Below are 8449 nucleotides of genomic sequence, written 5' to 3' on the forward strand. Positions count from 1 at the left end.
ACAACAACACAGCCGCCATAACTACTTCTTCTTCTCTCACTAGTTTGGAGGAACACAAACAACGTTCAGCTTCACACTGACTCCTGCTGGACACAGGGGGAACTGCAGGTTATCAGCCGTTCCTGTTGGAGCTCTTTATGAATTGACCAAGTCATTCTTTTTCTCTTTTAGATTTTTTTTTTAACAACTGTCGATTTAATGATCAAAATCTGTCCGACATTATTAAGTAATCAAAATGATAGACAAAGCCTGGAATTTCTCATTGGTTGTACATTTTCCAGATTTTTGGATTAATTTTGGGAATAATCAACACTTTATTGCAGAGTTTAAAATAGACGACGAATGTAAATCTTACCACCCCCCCCCCACCCGAAAAAAAGAAAAAAGAACAAGAAAACAAACTGAGTGATTTTAAAAGTTTTATGTGTCTCTGATCTTCTCATTAAAATTGGTTTCCTGCTTCATATTCACCACAATATTGCAACAGTTTTCACCAGCTGAGAAGAACTCAACTCAACTTTATTTAATAATAATCATAATCATAATCATAATAAAAAAGAAACGGACGAATAACAATAGAGACCTTGCCCTGCGGGCATGGTGGCCGCAGGCCACCATGCCCTCCGGGGCTCGGTCCCTAAGAAATTTTATTTCAAAGCGCCTTTCAGGGAACTCAAGGACACTTTACAAAGTTAAAACAACAATGAGAGGAACAATAATAATAATAATAAATAAATAAATAAAATCATAGGTAACAACACAGCAAATAATGTCGGTAAGGAGCTGAGAATAGTAGGAGAAAACTAAGTGGAGTATGCAGATCTGAACAGATGGGTTTTAAGTCTGGACTTGAAGAGGGGCAGAGAGTTCAGATTACGGAGGTCCAGGGGGAGAGAGTTCCAGAGCTGGGGAGCAGAGCGGCTGAAGGCCCTGCTCCCCATGGTGCTGAGGCGCGCAGGGGGCACAGTGAGGTGGATGGAGGAGGAGGATCTGAGGGAGCGAGCTGGAGTGGAGATGTGGAGGAGGTCACACAGATATGGGGGTGCGAGGTTATTGATGACCTTAAAAGTGAACAGAAGAATTTTGAAATGAATCCTATGCTTGACCGGGAGCCAGTGCAGGTGCTGGAGAATGTGGGTGATGTGGTGGTGAGAAGGGGTCTTTGAGATGATTCGAGCAGCTGAATTCTGGACCACTTGAAGTTTATGGAGTGATTTCTGTGGGAGGCCGAAAAGGAGAGCATTACAATAATCGATACGGGAGGTTACAAGGCTGTGGACAAGGATGGAGGCAGCGTGAGGAGTGAGGGAGGGACGGAGGTGATTGATATTGCGGAGGTGAAAGTAAGCAGACCGAGTAATGCAATTTATGTGGGACTGGAAGGAGAGAGTGCTGTCGAGGATGACACCCAGACTCTTGACCTGAGGGGAAGGGGAGACCGAGGAGCTGTCAATGGGGAGAGAAAAACTGTCAACTTTAGCAAGTGTGGATTTAGTGCCAACTAGGAGGATTACAGTTTTATTGCTGTTTAATTGGAGGAAATTTGCAGTGAACCAAGACTTAATGTCAGAAAGGCAGGAGATGAGGGAGGGGGGTGGGAGCGTGGAATTGGGCTTGCAAGAGAGGTAGAGCTGGGTGTCGTCCGCAAAGCAGTGGAACTGAATGTTGAATTTGCGAAAAATACTGCCAAGGGGGAGGAGGTAAATGATGAAGAGGAGGGGCCCCAGGACTGAGCCCTGGGGGACACCTGTGGTGACTGGGGAGAGGTCTGATTTAAATGACTGAAGCTGAATGAACTGAGTGCGGCCTTTGAGATATGAGTGAAACCAGCTGAGGGGTGTGTGGGTGATGCCGATGGAAGACAGTCTATGGAGGAGGATGGGGTGTGAGATGGTGTCAAAGGCCGCACTCAGATCGAGGAGGATGAGGATAGAAAGTGAACCAGAATCAGCTGCCATGAGGAGATCATTGGTGATTTTAAGTAGTGCTGTTTCTGTGCTGTGGCGGGGGCGAAATCCAGATTGAAAGGGCTCGTAAAGATTATTGAGGGAAAGGTGAGAATGGAGTTGGCTGGCGACTGCTTTTTCCAGAATTTTAGAAATGAGAGGTAAGTGAGAAATGGGGTGGAGGTTATTAAAATTGTTGGGATCTGAACCGAATTTCTTTAGCATGGGGGTAACAGATGCTGTTTTAAATGAAGAAGGAACAATACCAGAGGAAAGTGAGGAATGGACGATAGTACATATGAGAGGGAGAAGAGAGGGGAGGCAGGATTTGACCAGGGATGTGGGGAGGGGATCAAGCTGGCAGGTAGAAGGCTTTGATTTTAGGATTATATCAGCAATTTCGGGGGGACTGGGGAGATGAAAACTAGAAAAATAGTGAGAGTGGAGAAGAGGGGGTGATGGGGAGGGAGATGGTCCGATCGAGCAAAGATTCTGATGGATATTGCTGATTTTGCGATTGAAAAACTGCATTATAGAGTTACAGGAGTCAGTGGAATACAGATAGGGCGGGAGGGAGTTTGATGGTTGGGTAATTTTGTTAAACAGAGAGAAGAGTGTTTTTGAATTTCCATCGTTGGTGATGATGAGGTTGGAGTAATAGCTGGTTTTGGCTTGAGTTATGGAGTCCTTGTAGAGAAGAAGATGGTTATTGTACATGTCCTTGTGGATAGTAAGACCAGATTTTTTATGAAGACGCTCGAGTTGATGACCCCTGGCTTTCATCTCTCGGAGCTCAGGGTTGAACCAGGGGGCAGAGAAGGAGAAAGAGACCTGACGGGTTTTGACTGGGGCGAGAGAGTTAAGAATGTCCTGAAGGCTATTGTTGTAGAGGATGACCAGTTCTTCAGGGTTGGAGAGGGAGTCCGGGATAGAGACAGAACGAAGGCTGGTGGAAAGAGTGTCGCAGTTGACGTTCTTTATATTCCGAAAAGAGATGAGACGGGGGGGCTTGATGATGGAGAGGGAGAGTGCGGCATTGAAAGTGAGGAGAAAGTGGTCAGTAACAGGAAGTTCATCGGCAGTGAAGTTGGAGGGAGCGAGGCCAGAACAGCAGATTAAGTCCAGAAAATGTCCTTTTTTGTGGGTTGGGAAATTGGTGAATTGAGCAAAATCAAAGCTCTCCAGACATGACAAAAAGTCTTTGGTGAGGGGGAGATTAGTATTGTCTATATGTATATTGAAGTCACCTAGCAAGATGACGTTAGGGGACAAGGTAGACAGGTGGGTGAGGAGGGTGGAGAGTTCATCTAAAAAGTTACAGTTTGGCTTGGGGGGACGGTAAACGGTGGCAATTAAAATGGGAGCGGGACCAGGCAACTTAAAAGCCAGACATTCAAATGAGGTAAGTGGGGGCACGGACACGGGGAGAACTTTCCACTTCTCGCGGTGAAGTATCGCGATACCACCCCCGCGTCCGTTGCCACGGGGACAGCAGACATAAATAAAGCCAGGCGGAGTGGATTCGTTAAGTTGAGAGTAAACATTAGGCTGTTGCCAAGTTTCAGTTAAGCAGAGAAAGTCCAGCTTACGGTCGGTGAGGATGTCCTGGATGAGATGTCCCTTGCTCGTGAGTGAGCAGATGTTTAGCAGACCGATGTTGACTGTGGTGTCGTGCCTGACAGCTGAGTTAGCCGACCGAGCTAAGCCGGCTAACGCGCTGTGATCGACAGTCCGGCTGGTAGTTTTGAGACGACGGCGAGAAGTGGACCAGAAGGATTTTATGGCTGTAGAGTCGTCGTGATGGAAGTGCCTGCGAGACCCACGGTGGATATATTTATGGCGTGGGGGAAGAGCGATGTCCTGGAATTGGTGCAGCACAGGAGGTGGGGGCTGAGGCAGGTGAGAGCGGATCCAGTGGAGCTCTGCTGCGGTGTATTGGAATAATCCTGCCACAGGATGATGGCAGGACAGCAGGAACAGCCACACACATGTGAGCCAAAGACAAAAATTGCTTGCCCACATGATGACGGGACGGTGCCGGGAGTGGAACGGCAACAGGTGGGCAAATGTTTGCAGAGGCGGAAAGCACCAAAAAAATACGTGATTAAGAGAGACACTTCAAAGTGAGTTTGATGACACTCAAAAAGAAGCGAAGTCAATTGTCCATTAGGCCAGGAGAAATGACCAGTCCGTGTAATCAGTCCATTAGTATAAAAACACACACTTTAAAAGTGCCGGAGAGCAGCGGCAGCAAGACGCGCCAGCGTCCACTCACCCGGAACATTTAACACTTTAAAACAAATACTGCTGGCATAAAGAGCTGTACAAAGTCATGAATATAAGTGCAAGTGCAAGAATAATAAATGCACGAAGAACAAGGCAAACAAAAACAACAACAACAACAACAACAACAAAAAACAATAAAAAGAGACATTTGAAAAAAACATGAAAGAAAAACCAAAGGCAGTCTCAGGCTGAGTTAAGAGCCAGTGAATATAAATGTGTTTTAAGATCTTTCTTAAAAATGGACAGTGAGGGGGCCTGTCTGATGCACTTTGGCAGCTCTTTCCACGGCTTGGGGGCAACAGCAGAAAATGCTCTAGAGCGCATCGGGGCGGGCACAGTGTCAAAGGTTCCACTTTCAATCTCTCACCCACAATAACACAGGACCACATTTTATGACCACAAAATCCTTCTATTCCACAACAATAGCTTTACAAACTATAAACAGTAATACCATGGCGTTTGTTCAGAACATTAATAATAAAATATTACCAAAATGAGGTTGCACATTTGGGTGCACCACATGTGGACTCTCTGGAGGGCAGTGTTGCTAAATTCTCGCTAAATGTGGCGACTTCCCAAAGCTTCTTGGCAACTTTTACGCCGTGTTTCCACCGGATCCGACGCAAATTTTTTGTGCGATGAGATTACATACAGAGTCAATATATTGATGCGATTGCGGCTCAATCTTGAGCGGCGGGCGACGGGCAGCAACCGATGACACGGTGGGTGGCCGGCGAAGGCATTTCCAGAGAAAAATTGGAGCGCCCGTCGACTTGCACTGCCACTTGCCTGCTGCTCGATGATCGCCGCCTGCCACTTCATCACTCGCCACTCGTCGCTTGAGTTGAAATAATTGAACTTTTCAAGCAAATTTGCGCCAGGACACCCTATCAGCGTGGACGTCTTCATGGATTTGCTGACGTGGGGCATGCAGGGCTCCGACCACCAGAACAGTTGGCATGATGCCAAGGTGAGCTGCGAGTGTCGTGCGGCAAGCGGCGTGAGCTATTCCGTTTGTTCACCGCTTCAGGTGGAAACACAGCATCAGCCTGAAGTACCGCTGGAACCGGCCGTCCAGGCGCAGCTCCTGCAGAAGACGGTGGAACTCACCGAGCTCAGACCGCCTCCGTAGGGCAGCATGCATCCAGAAGCGATGCCGGCGCTTCACTCACAGCCGGAGCCAACTCCACCATGCCAAATACAGAGCAGCGATGGTGGCAGTCGGAGCCATCTCAATCTCAATCTTTATGTGTAAAAGCACTTTTATTTTCATAAAAACAACGCAAAGTGCTGAACAGTAAAAACAGTCATAAAAAAAAAAAAGAACAAAAACCGCACCATCGATCAGTATGCACACACACACACACACACACACACACACACACACACACACACACACACACACACACACACACAAACACACACACACACTTATGTTCGACAGTTCCACAACAGAAATGACTGGTGGGCTTGGAGTGACGTGATGTCGCGATGAGTGGCGAGGGCTTTTTGTATATTTGTACCAGCGATGACACTCGCGTATCTAGCACGGCACAATTTCATTTGTCCCGCGAATGCTGTCACGTTCATCGCTTCCGGTGGAAACACGTTATTGGCAAAAGCGACGAGCGACAAATCTTTCGACTTTTTCTGGTGCTCTGGAGACTGAGGTGACAGGACGTCTCATCTGCAGTTGCTGTCCTCAACGAGCAGCGGGTGCTGCCGTGAGCCCCTCCCCCGTCCCAAAGCGCTCACAAGCAGTCAGTCTCACGCAGCGCTCCCTGCTGCAGTCAGAGCAGAGAGGAGGAGACCCACGGACCACACAGGCGTGCTGATTAAGCAGGGCGCTCAGGGATTGGAGGGATTGTGGGGATATGTCAGGTGAAGTGGCCAGTCCATTCAAAAACACAAATGAGTAAAAATGCACTGCAAAACAAATACTAAATAAAAGCACAGCAACATCACACCACACATAAAAAAAAAAAAAAAAATCTAAAATGCCACATAATGGATCCTGGCTCACATTAAGGCTCGTCCATGCTTCACATGTACGCGTTTCCGCGTCCGCTTTGGAGCCTCCGCGGCCCACCGATGCGCACGCACTTTCTCTCATGCTACATTTTGGGCTCCGCTGTGCACGTTCCATGCAGGCGCACCGATCCACGCATCCTCGAGAAGCTTTTCCGGCACTACAGACTTGGGTATTAACAGAAACGTCGACGAGTCGACTTGTCGACTCCCATTGCACAAATCGACATCAATTTGGAGGAGTCGACAAGTCGTAGGTGGTTGTGTTTTGAGTGCAGACTCTGCCTCTGATTGGCTTAAGCAGATAAGTGACCCTTGATTTAGCCAATAGTCTTGTCACTTCATAAAAGCGGAGGTAGCCTTACTTGGCGCGTAAACGCGAGACCAGCCAGACATTCACAAGAGGAGACATGGCTGCTGTTGCAGGTAAAACAGTGTGTGGTGGGCCTTACAGAAAAAAAGAGAGTGACAGACACACATCGCATGTGTGGAAATACTTCACATTGGATGAAAAAAATAGCACAGTGACCTTCACGATATGCAAATCCAGTTTAAAGTACAACATAAATGCAAGCATCATGCACGGCCATCTGAAGAGGCATCCGCCAGCTAACGAGAGTGATGTGAGCAGCAGCGCAGAGAGTCGTCCAGTGCAAAAGACGGTGAGCAGCTATGCAAAAAAAAAAACAACTGACAGACAAGAAACAACAGCAAATCACGGATTTACTCGTTAACTTCATCGTTAAAGACGTGAGACCTCTAGTTGCAGTCCATGCTGAAGGCTTTAAAGAACTGATCAGTTTTTTTGAGCCAGACTACACAGTTCTGAGCCACACAACACTCTGGGCCATTATCAACCGGCAGTATGACAGCCTGCGCGAGCGCATCAAGGAGGAGATGCAAGGCAGGAATGTGTCGCTAACAACTGACCTGTGGACATCCGCAATCATGAAGCCTTACATCACAGTTACTGCTCATCACATTACAGATGAGTGGAAGCTGAAGACCAGAGTGCTATGTCTCTCATGACAGAGCGACACACGGGTGTCAACATTTCGGATCATTTATCAGCCACAATCAAAGCATGGGGACTGCAGGAGTTTTGCACAGTGCATGACAATGCTGCAGCGATGAACCTGGCCTTGGAGCTCTGTGAGCAGTCCCCAAAAGATATGGGATGCACTGGGCACACTCTACAGTTGGCAATAAAGGCAGGTTTAAACCTACCTGAAATTACCAAAGGCTGTTGATGCAGCAAGACGCGTGGTTGGTCATTTTCGTCACTCGTCTGTGGCAACTTGCACACCGAAGGAAAAGCAGTCCCTGTTGTGCATTACACCCAAAAAACTCCAAAACGACTGTGCGGTCTGGTGGAATTCCACTTTCATGATGTTGTAGCGGTTGCATGAGCAGAGGATTTCCGTGCAATCTGTCCTGGAGGATGAAACCGTCACGAGGCTGACTGTAAAACAGTCACTGCAGATGTGAGCGTCACACTGAGAGCTGATAGAACAGCTGATTACTGTGCTATCACCCCTGGCAAAAAGCTACTGAGGTGATGTGTGGAGAGTTACATGTGGCCCTCTCTTTCATCTATCCAGTGATTTGCAACGTGATTAACTCCACCCTCCGTGTCCAAGAATCAGACCTGGGTGCGATCCGCTCCTTTAAGAAAACTGTCCTAGAACAGCTGGTCACTCGCTTCAAAGTGGACTCTGATGGCCTCACAAAGTCAATCCCAGTGATTGCCTGTCTTCTAGACCCCTGTTTCAAACATCTCCAGTTCCTTCCAGAGCACATAAGAGAGGGTGCTCAAGACCACCTGCATCAGCTGTTGTGGGATGAGAGACCAGCCCTCAGCCCCCGAGCGCAGTCGGCTGTCACTGCTCCAGGTAACCTTACGTCCAGTTCGGACCAAACCATGAATTCATTGTGTCCTGTGAAAGTATTGCTCTTTTAATATTTCATGAAATTCTACGGAAATGCAGAACTGCCACAGTGGAAAAAAAAAAGAAAAAAAATTATGAGCGATATACCGCTCATTATTATTTTTTTCTCTGTGGCAGTTCTGCATTTCCGTAAAATTCAAGCTTCTTTTGAACCCAAGGTGGGTTGATGGAATGGCTATGTGTTTGTGACGTGTTTTTTTTTTTTTAAATGCAAATCCGGTTTTTACGGTTTTAACATGC

This window comes from Salarias fasciatus, chromosome 9 (assembly GCF_902148845.1).
Source record: "Salarias fasciatus chromosome 9, fSalaFa1.1, whole genome shotgun sequence".
NCBI classification, from domain to species: Eukaryota; Metazoa; Chordata; class Actinopteri; order Blenniiformes; family Blenniidae; genus Salarias; species Salarias fasciatus.